This window comes from Dermacentor albipictus, chromosome 10, assembly GCF_038994185.2.
Source record: "Dermacentor albipictus isolate Rhodes 1998 colony chromosome 10, USDA_Dalb.pri_finalv2, whole genome shotgun sequence".
Lineage (NCBI taxonomy): Eukaryota > Metazoa > Arthropoda > Arachnida > Ixodida > Ixodidae > Dermacentor > Dermacentor albipictus.
This window is the reverse complement of record NC_091830.1, coordinates 25,788,297-25,810,334: the sequence shown is the minus strand read 5'-3', so window position 1 is coordinate 25,810,334 and position 22,038 is coordinate 25,788,297. Positions and strand designations below refer to the sequence as shown.

General features: G+C 44.3%; 2 long non-coding RNA genes across 2 annotated transcripts; both read right to left on the bottom strand.

Annotated features, from left to right (window-relative positions):
• Positions 1 to 1,610: 1,610 nt before the first annotated feature.
• On the bottom strand, positions 1,611 to 13,372 carry LOC139050869 (uncharacterized). Its single transcript, XR_011509104.1, has 4 exons — positions 13,074 to 13,372; positions 5,921 to 6,098; positions 4,925 to 5,066; positions 1,611 to 1,791 (listed from the first exon to the last, which is right to left on the bottom strand). It is a non-coding gene; the product is annotated as an uncharacterized lncRNA (long non-coding RNA).
• A 1,137-nt stretch (positions 13,373 to 14,509) lies between these two features.
• LOC139050716 (uncharacterized) lies at positions 14,510 to 18,984 on the bottom strand. The gene is made up of 4 exons (XR_011509045.1): positions 18,825 to 18,984; positions 17,835 to 18,012; positions 16,821 to 16,962; positions 14,510 to 14,763 (listed from the first exon to the last, which is right to left on the bottom strand). It is a non-coding gene; the product is annotated as an uncharacterized lncRNA (long non-coding RNA).
• Positions 18,985 to 22,038: the final 3,054 nt, after the last annotated feature.

Genomic DNA, 22,038 nt, shown 5'->3' with positions numbered 1-22,038 from the left:
ATCCCCCCATCCCGCTCCGGTGCGTAGGGTAGCAAACCGATTGGGCTCAACTGGTTAATCTCCCCGCCTTTCCTTCTCCACTTTTTCCTTCCTTCCTTCCTTCTTCTCCCACCGAAGGGAATGAACGTAACGTTGACGGTGAGTCCACTTCGCTTCTTCTAGGGTGCCTCGACTTCGAGGTACCCTAGCTTCGTCGTTTTTGCAGCTAAACGTGCTCCGCGTCTCTCAGGGCCCTCTACGCCCTCCGTGCGCGAATCGTGCACACGCCGTCAATTACGACAGCGCCATAACGGCGGCGCTGATGACGTAAATGCGCCTCACGGTCCCGTATAATTGCCATCACCTGAAAAATAAAATCAAATGATGAGGTGTAACGCTCCAAAGCAAAGCGCGGGCTTTGGCAGATGCTGAAAGTGCGAGTCTCCAGATTAATCTTGGCCGCTTGGAATATTTAACGCGGAATAAGTGTACAGCCCAGTCCACTGTTAAAGGGAACATTGAGATGTGCGGTCCTCGCTTGGCTGGCATCCTAGCTGCAAGTGGCAGCGGAAGCAATGTTAGTGTACTTTACAGGTGTGTCGGGAGGGCTGAGAGCTACGAACTACATGTTATCTGCTCCAAATCTAGGTGATCCCACTCTTGCTTGAGAGGAAAGGCTGGGCATGCTGTCCACTCATGTGTTTTCTTTAACAGCGGACCACTCTGTACGTGTGCGAGCGTATTTGGGTGCAGCGTGCATCGGGATGGGGCCGTCGCAGCTACGAATCGAGTCAGTGACCTCTAGATCAGCAGCAGAGTGCCATAGCCACGGATCCGCTGTTGCGTGCAGAACGGTTAATTCATAACACATTGGGTCCTTAAATGACGATAACGTATCTTTTCTGTTCTCTTATCGTTTGGCAGTTCGTTTCAAAACAAGCGCCATCCCCACACTTAACATCGAAGGACCATCAGATGCCACTTTGCTTATCATTTCAAAGACGACTATGTAGTTTTCATGCTAAATCTGTTATGATGCTGCTCGCGATGGTGTACTTCACTGCACCGTAGTTGCTTACAGTCGAATTTTACTTAAACAATAGCGAGTAATTTGATGAACTCTTCTTGAATTCTCTATGTCATGGGCATATGCAGTATTTAAAATCGCATAAGTCTGCATTAGAAATAACAACGAACGTTGAAGGAGATCTGTTGCTCCGTATCAGCTCGTCAATAGTCTGGCCCATCAAATTTCCTTCAAGGCCCCTTCTGAAACAGAAGATTACTCAAACATTTATGAGTACGCTTACGCCAATCGCATCCCTTACGTTTTTCAGCAGCTAGTAGAAAAATAAAACCTCGCACACAGCAAGGAGAATTGTTGATGAACGTCTGATTGGACTTGAGAAGGAATAGCTCGTACCATACCAACAACACCAGCAGTACTAACCATACCTACTTCATTATTAATCTAGAATATTCCGATGCCGCAAGTCATATCTCAGGTGCATAACTACCAATGTTATTTGTTTCTCTACCCTTGTGTAATATCCCCAAGAACAAAACTTCGAGGTATTATCAATACATTCAAAAGTAAATGAAGTGTTTATACGAAACTTTCGCACGTTTAATTTGGTTATTGTTGGACGTCACTTCACTTCGGTATTGACATGTCCACTTGACGAATATACGAAGCTTTCATCACTCATTGTCTTCGTCTTGGGCTTTTATGTCAACATCAAATGACTCGCAGCCCACTGACATACCTCCGTCAATAACGTCAAGTTCAAAGTTGACTGTCGTTGGGGCCGTCTGAAACAAAAATTTCCCAAGACTTGTAAAATAACTTGCATTTGCATTCACAAATACTTGTGAAAAAAAGACTCGTAAAATGAAGGCTTCGCAAAATTTCCATACGACAACTGTTCCTCCCACGCTCTTCAACAAGCATAGTCCAAGAACACTTAAAACTGAGAAACCGCAAGGGTTGGTATTCATACATCACAGAAATGCCGGCGCAAGCAGAATGTGAAGCGGAGTGTGCGGGCACACTCACTGACTTCAAGCCTATCACTGTGAAGCAAAATAAGTCTTTATAATTTAAAAGATGCACATAAGAACGTACCACGTTTCATAAACTTATGTTTTATTACCATACTCTTCTTAACTACAGATTTACCACCATATTCACGCATATGTCTGCCACATTTCCTTCCTGCCTAACGCCTGCCGAAAGATGCGATGCTCATAAGGATAAAAAAATACATTCAGCTGGGACGTTGTACGCCGCTATATGCTGAAAATTGAAAAGGCAGGAATATGACGCTGCATAAGCAATTGTACAGATCGCAGGCTTTGTGGGAATCCACGGTTTTGCGAAGCATTATGCGGACACCTGGCTATCGAGCATTGTTTGACGCTCCTCAGAGCGAAACCAGGTGAGCTAACGTGTTTGTTAAAATTCAGAAGAGGTTTGTGGGGTGTTGGGTGATCTCGCGGGCGTACATCTGTGACGACACGAACACGACGCCAAGCACATTAAAGACGTTCATATGGCAGCAATGGCATGATTTCTATCCCGGCCTTTCGACGCTAGCTTACGACATCGCAGTCGTTGATTTCTACATAGGTAGTGAATGAGCGTAAAGGAGGGGAACACAAAATGGGACGTCATCAGTGACTAAGTGTTGCTCAATCGTCTGTACCTACGCCTATGTCGTGTGATCTATGTAGAATGACGACATTTGTAATCCGGATAAGAAATGTTAAAGCATGATGAATTTGGGCGATTATCACGTCGGTTCACCACCGTAGAATTTCTGCGTAGCGTATTGCGTGACAAATACTGAGGAATGTAGGGTCGTCCCGGAGATAGTGTAGTCTAAGACGGTGCCTCAGAGGGCCAGTTGTAACAAGGAACGAAGACAAGGCAATGGCACGGGGCGCATTCGCTAAATGTTTCAAAGAGCTGGCTGGCTTTGGAAAGAAATAATGATGCATGCGGTAATGTTTAGACGACATTACACGCATTTTCACGCAATAACGAGAAAAAAAAAAGAAGTGCGTTCGTGGAGGGCCTAATGGTCAGAGCACCCTCCGCGGTTCCTCGGTGGCTATGGCGCAGGGCTGCTAAGCACGAGGTCGCGGCATTGAATCCCGGCCGCGGCGGCTGCATTTCGATGAGGCCAAAATGCAAACACACCCGTGTACTCAGATTTAGGCGCACGTTAAAGAACTCCATGCGGTCCGAATTTCCGCAGTCCCTCACTACCGTGTGCCTCATAATCAGATAGTGGTTTTGGCAAGTAAAACCCTATAATTTGAATACTTTAATGGTCCGAGCAACGGGCTGTTGAGCTCGTTTGAAGAGCTTCGATTTTACCGTCGGTCAGGCAACATTTTCTTTTTATTCGAGCGAGCTGAGGCAGGAACAGGACTAGCTACCGACATGCCGCATAGTGCCAATGATGGAGAAAAATATGCTTCGCATCGTTATCTAACAATGAAAATGCCGCGTAATGAAGCAGCTACGGCCTCTAATTATAACTACCACTTGTTCAAGACTGCGACGTTGCTACCATTTATTTTTTACTGTGTGATTTTGTCAATTGTCCCGATGGCGAGTGTTAAGATGAACTTTTTTCTATTTATTTGAGTAAAAATCATTTACTGCTGCAGAGTGCCGCCACGCATTGTAAAGCTTAATGGGACTTTTATTTTATATTGTACTCTCAGAGTTGAGAATGACAAAGCAATTAGAATAGGTTCAAATAAAGCTACGCTGCACTACAGTGGAGGTCTGGTAGCTATGAACAGTTAAAATGAAGCTACAGCTCAGGCCCAACACAGACTCCGCGAATTCAGATACATGTGAAACGCATAAACGCTTTTCTGAGATAACCACTTTGCCGATTTTAATAAAAATAGATTCATTGGAGAGAAAAAGATAAATTCTAGTGTCTTCTCGAAGCGCAACTTCATCTTAAACACAGAATTTGTTAAAGTTTTTTTTCAACACTTCGTAAGTTTGAAAGAAAAAAGAAGCACGCAGTTTGCAAATATCGATAGTTAGATATCGTAGATATCTAACTATCTAGATATCGTAGTTGTGTCAGCTCCATCCATTAGAGCATCCAAATTGCACAAAATTTGTATAAAAATTCGTATCGTACGTCACTGCGGTACTTTGCTTATATGCAGTTCGCAAAATTCCGGCTCCCATTCTAGCGAATGGTCATTTAGAGAGCCATGTTTAATAAATCTGTTTCGTTCGCTTTCGTTGTACTATTACATACAGTTTACAGAATTGTGATATCATTTATCATTGCTCTGTGATATTGCTGTAAACTTGATCGTTTCCTTTTCTGAAAATTTCCGAATTTCAACAATTTTATTAAGACATCCGCGGCTTAAAGCGAAAATTCTCTGCAACTGTCACTACGTTTTACATGTTTCCTTTAAATGCAACGAACTCATAAAATTTGGCCCAGTTGTTGTAGAGAAAGACTATTTCTCCTTTCCCATGCGTTTAGGTAAGAGCTCCCGAGCTGCAGCTTTATCTGAATTGTGTTCATTATGATTTATTTATCATTCCCCCAGTATGATTCTCAGTTATAAGACAGATTAGTGAGAGTTGATATATAGAAAAATGCAGTTTATTTTATTGACGGCAAGGTAAAGCGTCACAAGGTTAAGGTACTTTTTCACATAAAAGAAAAATAAGTATTTCGAGAAAGAACATACCACAGGCAAAAGAAGAACGTCACGAAAATGATTCAGACAGAAGCACGAGGCCATAGTTTAGACGCGTAGGTCGACATTCTCGCGTACAAAATTCTCCAAGTTATCTCCGAATGGTGAGTTTCTATTTGCTCGAATGATCACTGAACCCCCCCCCCCCCCCCCCGTATACTAAGCACGCAAGAGCTACCGTTGCCCCACTTACTCCGATGAGTGATTGAACGAAATCCGGCAAGGACAAGTCGACGCTTATCCGTGACGTCATTTCTGGAACTGGGCAAGCGTTGTCCCAATCCTGTCCCAATAACTGTTCCACTGTCTATGTTCCACCACACATCTTGTAAGCGCTGAAAAAAAAGCGCTATTGTAAACTTCGCACAAGCAAAGGGGCATAAACGCGTCAAGTCGACAACGGAAAGATTAAAAAAAAAAACCAATTCGTCGTCGTTTTGTAAAAGTAAGTTTATCCTCCTTGATGGCTTAGTTGCTATAGTGTTTTGCTGCTAAGAACAAAGCTCGCCGGTTGGATTTCCTGTCGACTCGCAGGGTTGCAGGGTCCGACAAATGCAAGAAAGCTTGTGCAGCGTGGTTTCGATAAGGTTTAAAAACTTCAGGTCGCCGAACTTTATCCAGAGTCCCCCATTCAAGCGCCTCAGGACTCAGAGTTTCTTTGGCCCATTGAAAATCATGAATCAATAATACACAGTACGAGGCAGCCTTGTCCTCGATGACGGCGATTAGTTGCTGCGTGTTCTTCAAAAGGTTTGGCAAAGTCGTCGGTCTACAAAAACGATCTAAAAGTTTGTTCAATTACATTTTCTTTAACGATAGGTTTTTAAAGCCGCGGTTCACGCTTTTGGGTGGCCCCGGCTTCTGGCCATCGCATGATACACACACAAAACAAAAACGGACTCAAAATACAGTCAAAGAGAAGGAACACGAGCGGAACTCGGCACACGAATTTTGGGAGACAAAGAAGGTAGCACATGACCGTAATGGCGATGAGTTAATATGATCCATCGAGAGACAGTATGTAGGCGGGAACACAGGGTTTCTTCTTAATTGGGCTTGCTCATGTATTTAGTGAGAGTAAGTGTGCAATTACAAATTGTCGTTACTTAAATCTGCATGCCAAACGGATATGTTTCTGCATTCAAAGACAAGGGTACTTATAGATGAGCAAATGGCGGTCGTCACTTACCATGATCCGACGGAACCATAGCACCCAACTTCGTTGCCTTCTGCGGTCGTTATGGTGAGCTTCAGCGTGGGATCTGAGTTCAAAGGCTCGCTGATGATGAGTGTGAAGTTAGCGCGCATTGTTTTCCCGATTTGTGCGTCCTGAATAGCAACGTCGCTGATGGTGATTTCTTCACCGTCTGCGTCAGAGGAGTAATGCAGAAGAAGTTACGCTAAGAATGTACACATTCAATGGGTGTCCGCATTTTAAAGCGGCCCATGACTGGGGCCCTCCCGCGCGACCTACGTAACATGAGGATGGCAATCGTGTACATCCTATGACGCGATTCCAATCACGAGACTGCATGACATCACACCACACATAGCACGACACACGAAACATTATGCGACAAAATATGGACCTCTGTTATATCTGCGCTGTACCACATACGGCGGGCTTGTGAATGGTGGATGCAGAGCTGGCGTGTGGGCCACATTGCAAAACGAACGAAACACGTCTGACTCGACGCTCATCAAGTTCAGGGCCAGCCCGCCACTTTCAAGCAATGCTCGTGTGGCAGCGATTGGAGCCTACTCGAAGTATTTAACGCATACGTACCTTAGACTTAATGATCACAGATCATTAACTCACCAAGCCAGTTCACTAGGACTGTACAATAGAAGAATCACCAACCAATATTCTCGTGCACATATTAGAACAGCTGGCTCCATATCACTAACAGCTAACTAAAGTCAAGCATGTGTGCGCACTATATGCTGAAATGACACTGACAATAGTATTTCAAGTAGATTATAACTTGAAAAGACAGTTCGATGAATATCGGTAGGAGCGTCCGGTGATATTTTTCACGAATAGCTTTGTAACGCTATCATGGCGTTCCACACTTACCTGAACAAGGAGTAAGAGTCGGATTCTGCACAGAACCTTCTACTAGTCCGAAGCTGCCAAGAGCAACGAAAATCAGTTTACAAAGCATGGCCTAAATCTCTTTTCCTTCGGTCTCTCGATCAGGTGTAGCCATCGCATACCCCACTTCTCTATATGTACATCCCATTCGCCTCGGCTAGGCCAATCAGCGCTGTGTTTAGAAAACAATGTAAAGAAAGAAACGCATTAATATGCTCTAACAACACATTTATTAGCCTGGGGGCTAGCTTTTCTTTTTCCCTTTACCGTTGTCGTACTAGCAGCAATCCCAAGCATCGCGAAAATCGTGCGACATTGGAGGCCCGTCTACGCAGGCAACCAACATAACGTTGCTGCTTTAGTGCCTCAAATAAAAGTCGAGATAACATTGAAGTTTGCCTATGATTCATCGGTGCACGATGAACGTAGGCGCTTAGAGCAAGGACATGGTGAAACGAAAGGATTGGTTCGCTTGCACGCAGGTGCGTAGTGATAAGAACCTAGTGAACTACGCTTACAGAGTGTGCTTCGTATCGTTCAAAGAACACCGCTCAGCCACTTCGTGCGCAATAAAATCCAACTAAAATGCATCAGAATAACATCCGGCAGATAACGAACACCATTGTTTGCCACGGCCAAACGTTGGGAATGAAAAAACGGGTCACCACCGTTCATTTTTGTTTGCCGCGTCAATGCATTTACATTTTCCTCTACACACGTGCAGGGTTATACACTGATGTCCTATTTCTATTTCCGCAGAAAACGTTGACTTTGCCGTTGACTAGCCGATATTTACTACACTATAGTATGATTCGTTTCAGACTAGAAAACATTCAGGCAGAACTCATGTCCCGATGACTGCCGACGTTTAGTCATTTGCAGGACACCGTACACAGTAAACTCTCAGTTGTACGAACGTCGGTTTATCGAACATTTCAGAATAACGAACTTTTTAAACATCCCCGGCAGTTTTCTTACAGATTCTATGCAAAAATGTTTCACTTAAGCGAATTTTGGAACAGTCAATATTTCAGTTTAACGAACTCGCTCAGAGGACCAAGGCTTGCACTGCACTGCACTGTAGGCGCAACCGATGCCCGCCCTCATCAAACCGCTGAGTGGCAATGTAACGTAGCTGGCGCTACAGCGCCCCTGAGGCAAAGCGGCGGTGCGGAAAACGAACCCAAACGAGGCATGGCCTCCGAGATCGTCTGCGCAAAACGAGCAAGCATGTAATCTCGGAGGCCATGAACAAAGTAACATTGCTGGCGCTTACAACGCCACCAGAGAGAAGTGGCGATCTGTCACACCACAAACCACGTGGTGTGTGTTTTTTTTCCTACCGGCTAGTTGTGGCATGGTCGTCGTCTGTTTCTTTCCAGTCTCGTCGGTTCCGCGTGTGCACACAAACGACCACGTGGTGTGTTGTTCATTGATATGTACAAATTCCATTTCACAAATTTCTAACACTATAGATGCCATGTCTTTTGCTCCATGAATTGCACTTCAAACTGTTGACTCTGAATGCCATGTCTTATGTTGGTCTAGTGAATATTCAGTTTAGTGAGCTTTCAGTTAAGTGAACTATTTCCTTCGATCCCTTGAAGTTCACTCAAGTGGGAGTTCACTGTATTCTTAACCAAATCCTTGAATTTTCTGGCATGGTATCAATAAACTGGATTCTTAGAAATAGCTTATTGCTAATTTTGCTTCTCCACAACAGGCTGTTCGTGGAAGAAAGTGGGAAGTATTTGTCCCACTAGCCCTAAATGGTCTTTCAAAACGTGGGACGTATATGGCCCATTGACTCTCTTTGGTCTCAATGCAATTATTTCTTATCACTTCCCTCGCCAACCAAAGCTCAGGAAATTTTTGTGTCATATAAATAAATTACATGCTTAGAAGTAGTTTATAAGTAATCGCACTTTCTTACAAAACGCCGTCTAGTTTTCCAAAGTGCTAAGTATTTGTCTCAGTAGAATTCTATGGCTTTTTCGAAAAGTGACACTAACTTGAGCCACTAACCTTCCAGGGCTTCAATTAAACATTATATGTAAACATTTTCTCCTAAGGCCAAGCAAAATGGAGCAAAGCAAAGTGGAGGCCATAAGCAAAATCTCACAATAGCGGAGTGTTTACGCATTAAACGAACCTTCAACAGCGTCGGCCATGCCCATATGTTATTTAGTCTCTTAGAACTGGGAGTCTCTGGAAGAGCTCTACGGTGGATATCAAACTTCTTGATTGTCAGATAAATATTTCTTCATACAAGCGAAGGAAAGCGTTCCTCTCATAATCTTAGTCAAGAAGTCCTACAAGGCAGTTTCTCTCTAACTGTGTGACCGCCGATTTACCGCGGAGACTTCCACCTGCATTACACTACTATATATATGCGGAAGATGTTTGTATTTCTGCCTGTGGTTCATGTGCCAAGTTTGTTCAATCTACGTTGCAGGATGGCCTAAACACTGTGGACAAATTCTTCAAGTAAAAAGAATGCAACTAACAGCAAGATGGCTATGCTACCCTCCACCATAGGATATCCAACTGGCTTTGAGCTGGGCCATGAAGGACAACCTTCGAACATAGTAGAAAAACACAAACTTCTGGAAGTTGTACTAGACGGACAACATTCTTGTATTTCTCACAATGAAACTCTTAGGAGCAAATAAACTCAATAAGAAATGTTCTTTGCCGAGTAGCAGGCACGACATGGGGAGGGTTGGCTTCATGACTAGTAAAAGTGCATAATGCAATTATAAAGCAACAGATGGCTTTTCTTTACCTATTCATTTCACCATTCCTCCACCAAAAATAAGAAATAAAAAATATTCCGTATGTAATCTCCCGTTTATGTGAAGAGCGCCTTCAACGATTAATAGCTTTAGAGCATGCTTAGGCGTTCCTCGAGCTACCCAAAGTCCCTCGGTAACTGCAGAAGCACAGCCTCCTCCATTTCCTATTATGAGGGCGGCTGAAACCTGTCGACACATCTTTCGCGTTTCAGTGCAGCACGAAAACCACCCACAAGCAACTGCACTTATTGAGAGACACAGGGCGTGAACTATTTCGTCGGCACGCAAATAAGAAATCTCGCCACGCAGCATGTCAGTGAATACCGGACAATTGCGGCACCTAGGACAGCGGTCGTACGGATGAGGCCACCCGATCTAGCGAGAATGGTTTTCAATGTATAGCACGACACACAGAGCATATATCATTTCTGTTGTGTGTTCAGTGTTTCTTGTGCGGAAGGAAAGCGACAATCTTGCATCTGAAATATGTTGCTTGTTTCTGAGCGACGGCATGGATCATTCTTTTTTCCCTGTTAAGGAATTAACGCATTCACTAATAAATAGCCTGTATAACATTTTCCATTGCGGTTTCAGTCATTTCAATCAACATTTTCGACGTAAATTCCAAGTATGCTTTGAAACTTCAGTGTCCGCACATGCAAATTTTTGACGGGGAAACGCACTTTACTGGATGCGACCAAACAATGTCTAAAAGACGCACTATGCATCGCAAATTTCATCGCATCGACACTTTGGCACATATTTGACAAAAGCGCCGCACCAACAACCACAAAGCCGGAAATGACCAGTGTATGGAAAGCACCCATACAGTCTCTTCCGAGTTCTGCCTACGTTTAATTCAGCCCAGCATTCTCCTTTCCAAAACACACTATGTTTATATCGCTATTTACGCACGGATACAAAAAAAACATGGTGGGGGTTTCGCCCGAAGGACGAAGCATTGACACCGATAGCAAGGTTTTGAGTTGTGTTTGCAGGAAACTCCTGCTAGATAGAAGGAACAGCGCCCTGCCAGTTACCAGGCGTCTCATAACGGTGGCACGTTAAGGCGCGTCGCCATGTCATTGCAGGCGTCGCGATTCGGGGATTCATGGGATGAGGCCTACGGGAAGCTGTCGAGGTTACTCATCGCCCAGTGAAATGCCAGATAACGTTGGCTTTACGCGTACTGCTCTGTTCCACCCAGAGCAGTGCATACACACAGCAGCTTTGCAGGAAGTTACCGTGCTTGATATCTGCGTGCGGACAACGCTAACGCCAACAGTGGAAGGCATAACGCGGCCCCGCCTTCGTCACCGAGGCGATTGAGCATAGTGTTGACGCTGCGTCCACCATAGTAAAAGCAAAGACTAAATATATATAGTAAACGTATATAAGCGTATATAAACGTACAGTTTAACATATACGCATGTACACCACATAAACGTAGATACGTATAGTATATGTATACACATATAGTAAACGTAAACAATGGACACCCCCGTAGGCCCCTGCGGCAGACTGTGGCTCTCAGCGCACCTAGCGGAGTCGGCGAAACGCAGCAGCCTCCTAGATGACCGCCACACGCCACCGGATCTCGGAGGCCATCATCTCTCTCTCTCTCTCTTTGTGTGACCAGTAACGTTGGATGCATCAGGGAGTGATCTCATGCAGGCGCCTACGGCGCTGTTTATCTGTTGTTACGACGAGCGCCAGAAAGCTGCTGCTTACACTTTATGTAAGTTTTACTTAAATTCATATTAGTTACGTTTCATGCTGTAACTTAGCGCAACAATCGTGCCGGCTGTTAATGAGAAAGTAGAACTTTATCGTTTGCGATATTGTACTTCTAATAATTCACGCCAGAAGGAGCATCGTAAATAAATGTGTCGCGTTCCTTCAATATCAACGAGCTTGCTTGGCAGCCAAGGACAAGAAAACAACAGAGAAGAATTTATTGCAGCAAGATTATGAGAAAAGTGGCGGACAAATAAAAACGTGAAGAAACTGCGAAACGCAAGTAATCGAGAACACTCGGAAATTAATTGCGTGATGGCAATTTAATTTACGCAAGCTAACACACACAAGACGTCTTGCAAGTATTCAGATAATGAAGAAACAACGCTACACAAACGAGGCAGCAATTAAAGTGTTCAAAATGGGATTATTTCGTAAAGCATAAACATGACGCTGTTTCTTGTACTTGTACGAAGGAGGGCAAATAAAAGTAGAAAAATTATGTGAATGATTGCGTGCCAAAATAGAATGGTTGCATGAACAACTGGCGACGCACCAACACCATCGTCTCTAATGGGCCATTCAGTGAGTCCCTCATGAAGCAGCTGCAAGATACTGGCATCTCATCCAATTAAGCGCTTCGACTGTGCGGAGGATCTTCCCTTGCTGTCTTCGAAGCCTGCAATCGTCTCCTGACACTTGTAAATTTGCCCTTGAATATGTATGATACCCTTTGGCTGTCGACTATGTTGAAGTAGGAACAGTGGAGCTTCCTGCGATACGTAGAACGACAGAGGCGGAAGGTAAGCAATACCGGATCCTTCAAAGGTTTTTACTGTATATGCTACGTGCCTTCGTATAATGCATATTTTTCTTATCTAACACAACGACTGCCTTTGGTATTAGAGTACGTCATCAAAAAGAATCGCGGTCAAGAAAGCCCTCTTACAAACACTAAAAAACAAACTTCCTACGGTAAGGACTCCACACACTATTACAACATGAAACTATGTATCTTCAGCGCAATGCAAAACAGGTAACAACGCTCGAGCGCGCATAGCATGGTACAGAGGCTTACATTGCCATACTGCAAATATTGCACGTTTACAGCTCTAGAAAATGGTCATATTTCGCAAAACTGGCACACCATATTTTTTTTCAGAAGCCACCGTGCTCAACCTTGAATAAATCAACACAAAGCCCTCTGCACCAAATGGCGAGTGTTCATAGGCCACACTTCCTAAAGAACCATTTCACGAGGGTTTCACGAGGGGCTTGTTGTTAATGCATCTTCAAGGGGTGTACGGTAGCGCGATTATAAGAAGGGACAAAAGAAGACAAACAGGGACACACACAGTGCTGTGTGTGTACTTGTGTGTCTTTGTCCCGTCTTTTAATCGCGCTACCGTACACCCCATGAAGAACCATTTCGCTTTCCTTTCTTTTCAATCTTCGTCATCGTTTCAAACGTGTCTCACAGCTCGGACGCTGCCGCGTCGCTGTTATTGCTCGCATCGCCACTCTTTGCTGCGCATGATAAGAAACGCAGGAAATGCAAAATGAAGTTGAACGGTACAAATAGGCAGCAGGTGCTTATGACTTCAAGGCTGCCATGTCCACCTCCGTCACTCGTTCATGCGACTACCAGTGACACTATCGAATACCAACACAATAACTCTTTTAATGACGTGCTAAATACCTGGCTGCACCCTTACCATGAAACGGCGATGAAGAAGTAGTGTCAGACGCTAGCAGAATAAACCAATGACGATCATCGGGCTCATTTTACAGAGTAAGGACGGGACGAACCCGTCGACGTGGTCTGACTGGGCTTCGCACGTGCTGATTCGTGCCGCCTGTCGAGCTGCTAGCCATGGCCGCAGCCGTAGCCATGGCTGCAGCCACCACACCGGGGAGCACGTAGGGACCACCTGCCGGCATCGGTGAAACTCCGTAGCTCGGCCGCGAAACAGCTCGAGTGTCCACTCTTGTCGTTTACTGTGCTATTACTCTACGCGACCAATTCGCTTCGTCGTCTTTTGCAGCGAAACTCACTCCACCTCTGTAAAGAGCCTCTAACCCACCGCGCGCGAGCCGCGCATGCGCCGCCAAGCAGGACAGTGCGATAACGGCGGCGCTTACGGCGTGAGTGTGCGTCCGGCCTCCGTATAATTGCTATCGCACGCAAAATCAAAATCGAATGATCGGCTTTCACGCGCCCCAATCCAGCGCACGGGCTTTGACGGATGCTGAAAGGGAGCCTCCAGACTAATTTTGATAGCTAGGAATTTTTTTTCCGTGGATCAAATGTGCGTGCGTCAGCGTTTCTGGGTGCATCCCTCATCGGAATCTGGCCGTCGCGACCGGGAGTTGAGCCGCGATCTCAAGTTCAGCAGCAGAGCCCAGTACAAACCGAGCCCCTGTTGAGTGCCGAACGGTTAGACCGTGACACGTTGAGCCTTAAATGACGGTAACCTATGTTCTCCCTTCTCTTATCTTTTGGTCTTATCTCTTGGCAGACGCGCCAGCCCCACACGTTACATCGAAGGAGCATCCGATCCCACGTACTGTTATTTCAAAGAAGGACATGGCAGTTTTCGCGCTAAATCTGTCATGACGCTGCTCGCGACACTATACTGCGTTGCACCATAGTTGCTTACAGTCGCATTTTGCTTCAACAACAGGGAGTAACTGGACGCGTTATTCTCGCATTCTGAATTATATGCATGTGCATGTGTTTTCAAAGAGAAAAATCTGCGTTAGAAACCACAGCGGACGTAGAAGGAAATCTGTTCCTCTTCATCTGTTGGTGAATATTCTGGCCCCTCTTACTTCCTTTAACGCTCCTCCTTAAACCGAAGATTTTCAAGCCGTTCATGAGTTTGCGCACGCCAGTCGTTGTTCCTACGTTTCTCAGCAGCCAGTTCAGAAAGAAAACCTTGCACACAATAATAAGAGTTAATCATGAAGGGTCTGATTGGCCTTGTGAAACAATTACTCGTACTTTCACCAAGCACACCTATTTCAAACCTGATGTCATATATGCCGACACTGCAAGTCATATATCTGAAGTACATAACTCTCGCTGTTACTTTTTGCCCTATCTTGCAAGGGTGAAGTGGCTAAAAATAAATATTTGAGTTACTATCAATTCGATGAACCTAAATAAAGTTTTATTCAACAATATCCGACGTTCTATTTGGTTATAATTCGACTTCACTAGTGGCTTCCACATTTGACTGATTTACGCAGCTTTCTTCATTCGTCGTTGTCGTCGTCTTCTTCGTCGTCGGCTCTGGCTTTGGCTTTGGCTTCACCTTCTACGAAGACATAGAATGACTCGCAGCCCATAGATAAACCTCCATCATAAACGTCAAGTGTTACGCTGATATTCGTCGGGGCCTTCTGAAACGACGATTTCATAAAAAATTGTGAGACCACCTGTGGTTGCTCACAAACGCTCGTGCAATAAAGGCTTGGGAAAGGAAGATTCCACAATGTTTCCGTGCACCAACTGTTTCTCACATGTTCTTCCGCAGGTATAGTACAAGAATTCAAACAGAGAAACATGAAGGGTTGGTAGTCATACACTACAGAAATTGCGCAAGCTATGTGTAAAGTGCAATATACTGGAACACCAACTCATTTCAAGCCCCTTTCTATGAAGCAAAATTATTAGACATAATGTAAAACATGCACGTAAAGACATACCACGTTTCCTAAGTTTATTATTAATTACGATACCCTTCTCAACCAAAACAATGCCGCCCATATCATGCATACATATCTCACATTTAGCTTCGCTATAGCGCCTGCCGAAAGATTCGATACTCATAGTGGTAGAAAAATACATTTCAAGATATTTGTTTTGCCTGGGACGTAGATATAATCTTTCAGAAAGTTGTACGCCGGTCAATATTAAACATGGAACGGACAGCGATAAATATAACAAAATATTTTTCAACATAACACTGCATGATGAATTCCGCAGATACCACGCCTTGTGGGAATCGACGTTATGCGAAGCGTTTTGCGTATATCTGACCATCTAGCATTGTTTGACGTTCGTCAGAGCCAAACCAGGTCAACTAACGTGTGTGACGACAGCAGCAGATGGACGATTATGTTAAAGACGATCAGATGGCGCGGCAGTGGCATCATTTCTGCCGCAGCCATTGGAGACGAGCATACGACACTGCAGTTGTTGGTTTCTGCGTAAGTATGGAGGAGCGTAAAAGAGAGCAACGCAGATTGTGACGTCATCAGCGACTACGTGTAACGCAATCGAATGTGCCTACGGCTTTCTTGTGACGTGTGTGTGTGTGTGTGTGTGTGTGTGTGTGTGTGTGTGTGTGTGTGTGTGTGTGTGTGTGTGTGTGTGTGTGTGTGTGTGTGTGTGTGTGTGTGGCCTAGCGGCTATTCTGCTGCGCTGCCATGCACGAGGTCTTGCGATTGAATTCCGGCCCCGGCGACCTCATTTCGATGGAGGCGCAATGAAAAAATGCCCGTGTCCAGCGCATCGGGGGCACGTTAGCGATAACCTGGTGGTCAGTATAATCCGCAGTCCCTCACTACAGCGTGCCTCATAAGGAGATCTTGGTTTTGATATGTAAAATGTCGCAATTCATTCACACACTTCTACCTCGGATAATAAGATAATAAATATTAGAGCATAATTGACTTGGGCGATTATGACGTCGCTACACCACCATACAATTTTTATGCTAATAATAATAATAATATATGGGGTTTTACGTGCCAAAACCACTTTCTGATTATGAGGCACGCCGTAGTGGGGGACTCCGGAAATTTTGACTACCTGGGGTTCTTTAACGTGCACCTAAATCTAAGTACACGGGTGTTTTCGCATTTCGCCCCCATCGAAATGCGGCCGCCATGGCCGGGATTCGATCCCGCGACCTCGTGCTCAGCAGCCTAACACCATAGCCACTGAGCAACCGCGGCGGGTAATTTCTATGCTACGCCGCACTACATCAGAAAACGCTAACGACGAGCAGTTAATTGCATTTATCATTATTTATTTATCATTTCTTCAATATGGTTCATTGTTGTTGTAAAACTGATTTGTCAGAGCTGGAATATGCCAAAATGCAGTGTTCTTTTAGAGACAGCAAAATAAGGCGTGAAATAGTTAAAGTACCGCCTACTTTTCTCACACAAACGAAAAATAAATGCTTCTCAAGAGAATATCATCCAGGCAAATAAAAACTTCTTTACAAAATTACTCAAACGGAAGAACGAGGCTATGCTTCACGCCTCCGTCAACAAACTCAAGCACAATACTGTCGATGTCATCTCTGAATTGTGGGTTCCTGTTTGCTCGCATATTTAGGCAACACCCCCCCGGACATCAGAGTGAATAATGCGTTTTCTCTATGAAGAATCGTGTTAGTAACTGCACTAAGTTTGTAGCAAGCAAGAAGTACCATGGCCCAGCTTACTCCGATGACGTATTGAATTATATTCTGCACCGGAAGTTGAACGGTTATTGGTGACCTTATCTTTGGAACGGGGCAAGAATTGTTCCACTTCTGCCCCAGTGACATTTCCAACATCGATTTTCCACCGCACATTGCGTAATCACTGAAAAAGAACCCTGTTGTAAATTTCTGACTGGGAAAGGGAGATAGACATGTCAAACAGACAGAGAACAGAAAGATTCAACACAAAGAAAGAACTCATTCATCGTCGTTTCCTGAAAGTAAGTTCATCCTCCTTAGTGGCTCAGTTACTACAGTGATCTGCTACTAAGAAAAAGGGTTGTGGGTTCAAACTCGGGCCTGGTCACCGGGTTCCAGGGGCCCACCAATGCAAAAATGCTTGCGTAGCGTGCTTTCGATTACGTTAAAAATATAATGGTAGACGAAATTTATCCGGGGTGCCCGTTCAGGCGCCTCGGGACCCAGAATTGCTTTGGTGCGTTAAACATCATGAAATAATCAATGAGACTCAGTGCAAGCCAGCGTTGCCCTGGACGATAACGATTGGTTGCTGCGCATTCTTCAAAAGATTTTGGAACATCGATTGCATACAAAAACGATCCAAAAGATTGTTGACTTTCGTTGCTTTTTTTTATTGATGAGATTTTAACGGTGCTGTGCGCGCTTTCGTGACCATCGCAGTGGCAGACAAACGACGCGTTCAAAATGCATTAAGGACCCCGACAATATGCGAAATCCTGCGCATGACTTCTGCAAGCCAGAGGAGGTATCACATGACAAAAATTACGATTAATTGAAATGATCCGTCCTGCGGCAGTATATCGGTGCCGAATCCACATATTAAATACTGTGCAGGACCAAAGGTGTCCCCTTAATTAGGCATGCTCATTTACTCACCGGGAGGAAATGTGCAATTATAAAATGTCGTTACGTCAATCTGCCTGTAAAATTGTTGCAGCGCTGCCGTCACAGACAAGCGTACTTACAGGGTGGCAGATGGAGGTTATTACTTACCATGATCCGATGGAATGAAAGCACCCAACTTTCTTGCCCTTTTCGGTTTTTATGGTGACATTCAACGTGGGGTTCAGCTCCAAAGGCTCGCTGATGGTGAGCGTGACGTTAATGCCCATCATTTTCCCAATTTGTGCGTCCTTAACAACGACGTCACTGATGCTAATTTCAGCGCCATCTGCGCCAGAGGTGTAAAGCAGAGGAAGGGAGGCCAATGTTTAAGGTGTCGGCATTTCGAAGCGGTCCCATTCTTGCAGCAGCCCCGCGCGACTTAGTCTATCCCATGACAATGCTGGTAGCTTGGTTTGGCGGTGGCAAGGAATACATGTTTTGACAGCTTGAGAGCAAAAGTAAAGGTTACTTATTCAAAAGTAAAAGCTGCTTTGCGCAGCAATGCAGGAACGGGCGGTCGCTACAACATGATTGCAATCACGAGATCGCCTGGAATTACACGACGCTTTGCACGACACGTGAAGCGTTACACGACAAACGAGGGACCACTGCTATATTTGCGCTGTACCACTTGCAGTAGGCTTGCGACAAGTAGATACAGAGCTGGCATGCTGGCCACAGCAGAAAACACACCGGATGGGTCTGGGTCGACGCTTATCTATTTCACTGTGAGCCCGCCACTTTCAAGCAGTGCTCGTGTGGAAAAGATTCAAGCCTACTCGGATTATTTAACGCACAAGCACCTTCACCTTAGTGAGCGCAGGTTCCTACTCGTCAAGCTGTTTACTAGGCTAGAAGAGCAAATTTTCTCGTGCATATATTAGAACAGGTGACCGCTAATCACTGACAACAGCTAACTAAAGTCAAGCATGTGTGCGCACATTACACTGAAATGACACTAACATTAGGGTTTCAAGTAGATTATACCTCGACAAGCCAGTTAGATGAATATCGCTGGGAGCGTCCGGCATTGTCATATTTTTCAACAATAGCTTTGTAACTCCAGCACATGTAATTATTGCGGCGTTATACACTTACCTGAACAAGAAGTAAGATTCGGTTTCTGCACAGAGCCTTCCACAAGCGCAAAACTGCCAAGAGCAATGAGTGTCAGTCTACAAAGCATCTCTGAGAGCGCTTTTGCGTTGGTCTCTCGTCTAGGTGTAAGTGACCATCGCGTATCCCACTTCTCTATATATATACATATCGTTCTCCTCGACTAGGCTAATGAGCCCTGTGTTTAGAAAACAAGTAAAAAAGAAAGGAACGTACTAAAACCATCGAGCTATATATGCACTTTGCGCCCGGAGTGTGAGCTTTTTTTCCTTCTTGCGTACCGTTGCCCTACTGGCAGCAATCCCGAGCATCGCGAAGATCACGCGATATCGGGTGACGGAATGCACACAAAGCTAACGTAACGTTGCTGCTCTGGTACCTTAATTAAAAGTCGAAATAACAAAAAGTGTGCATAGGACTCATAAGTCAACGATGAGCGTAAGCGGTTATAGCCAAAACATGTTGAAACGAAAGCATGGCTTGCCTTACACGCGGCTACCTAGTGAAAAAAATCTGGGGAACTATGTTTACGGAGTGTCCTTCTCAGCGCTCAAATTACAACAGTGAGCCGTTTCGCATGCAATGAACTCCACCTAAAACGCATCAAAATAACATCCGGCAGACGACGAACACCATTGGTTCCGGTGGCTAAACGTTGGAAATTAAAAAGAATGCTCACCAACATTCATTTTTTTCTGTCGTGTCAATGCACTGGCCCTTTCCTCTACATACTTGCCAGCTTGTACATTGAAACCCCTCTCTATTAGGAACGAAAAAGTTTAGGTTGCTTTTAAATACCAAATACTGGTTAGACTAATGTACGTTTTAGAATACGAAACAGTCAGGCAGAACTTGTTTTCGCGATGACAGAAAAACCCCTGAAGTTTCTGCCGTGGTATTAGTAAACGAGGTGCTTCGAAATAGGTTATGGCAAATTTCGCTTCTTTACAACACGTTTATTCTTTTATGCCGGAAGTTTTTCTACCACTGACATTAAATGATATTTCAAAAAGTGGGACGCGCGTGTCCCATTTTTTTCTTTCGTTGTTGACTTATCTAATACAACATTCAAATTGTCCTAGGTGACATGGCTAAAAACAAGCATCTCCCTAACTAGGCCGTGCCACCCGTACAGGGTAGCAATATGGCAATGGCCGGCATTCAGGACAGCACATATGAAATTCAAATAGCACACATTTTTAAATACGAGTACACAATTCACGTAAAGAGAAAGAAACGAAGGTTAATCTTACACAGTTTGCTAAGTACTTGAAGCACAAAAACATATACGAAATATTTTATACTTGTAGTTTAACTATTGAATCTCAATGAATACTGGTTCTGACCCCATGCGTCGTGAACCGAAAACTCAGGAATTTTTTCGTCCTATAAGTAAAATGGATGCTCAGAGGTAGTTTGTAACTAATTGCACTTCCTTAAAAAAAAGCCATGTAATTTTATAAAATGCTAGGTATATGTGCCACTAACACTATATGACTTTTCTGAAAAGTGGGGCTCAATCTTCAAATTGATCTTTGAAGTGTTTAAAAAGTTATGCGTATCTATTTCTCTCCTAAAACCGACCGAAGAACAACCAACAAAGTGGCTCAGCGGAGGCAAGAAAGAAAATGTCACAATAGGTGTGTTTCTAGACATTAACCGATCCTTCAACACCGTCATCCGTGCCTATATATCATGTGACCTGTTAGAACTGATAGTCTCTGGGAGCGCGCTACGGTGGATATGAAAGTTCTAGAACGTCATATCAATATTTATTCATTCAACTGAAGGAAAACGTTGTTCTCCTAACCTTAGCCAAAGAGCTCCAAGGCAGTGTCTTAAGTCCATTTCTCCTTAAATGTGTGATGGTGGATTTACTGCGGAGACTTCTACCTGCATTACACTGCTTTATATACGTGGATGTTGTTTGTATTTGGGCCCCTGGCTTGTGCGCCAACCTTGTTCAACCTAGGTTGGAGGAAGGCTTAAACATTGCGGACAAGTTCCTAATGGAAAGAGGAATGAACTGTCGTACAGCAAGACTGGTGAAGATGGATGTGCCATCCTTCACCACGGGATATCTAATAACTTACAAGGGTGGCTTTGAACATAATAAAACAACACAAATGTGGGTGGGTTATACTAGACAGACAAGTTCCTTGGAATTTTCACGTTAAAATCGTTGAGGAACAAATAAACTCAATAACAAATTTTCTTCGCCGTGTAGCAGGTACGACGCCGGGTTCATTACTGCCAAAAGTAAATAATGCACTTGTAAAGCAAAAGATGGCGGCATATGCTTCACCTGTTCTGCACAGAGGCTGTCGTTCTTTTGAAGACCGACTTGAGAAATTAATAGCTAGAAGCCTTAGAGTATGCGTAGGCGTTCCTCGAGCAACCTCGAGTTCCTTAGTAATTGCAGTGGCACGTCATCCTCCATTCCCTATTATGGGGAAAGTTGTAACCTGTCGAGACTTCTTTTGCGTTTCAGTGCAGCAAGAAAGCCACCTACTAGCAATCGCACTTATTGAGAAACACCGGGCTTGCGACGATACAGTGATTCAGGTGCACAAAACTCTACTACCACATGACAAATTTTGGATCTGAGATATTTCCTACCCTTCATGGCGACTCCTCGACCTGAAGAAAGAACTTTTAATTGAAGGAATTATTCGGAAATGCTAGCAGCACAGAAATTAGTATTATACTAGAAATGCTTTCCGCTTTCCATATCATTGTTATATTCAAGCGTACACAGATGGTTCTTGTGAAATAAATTCTTCAACAGCCGCGATTCTCATTGCAGAATGGAACCGATTAAAGATGTTTTAACTGTCTCACACTACATCATCAGCGATATCAAAGCGTTTTGCAATATTGTCTTTGTTTCGATACATAAATTCAGTGCAAGGAGGGAACCAGTGGATCATCCCTTGTTACCCACAGGCAGCTTTGTCTTCACTTCATGGCGGCATCAGGAATTCCCAAAGTATGACGTTAATTGCCAAGACACTAGAGGAACTCCCAAACGCAAGAGAACACAACCGCACGATAATGTTCCAAGGGATATCTGGCCACTGCAATATCCCTAGGAATGTCGCAGCAGAAAAGGCAGCTGGACGAGCTCGCCTTAACAACAAAACATCTGGTCACCCTCTACCACAACACGAATTGCGGCACGTACTAAGACAGATTT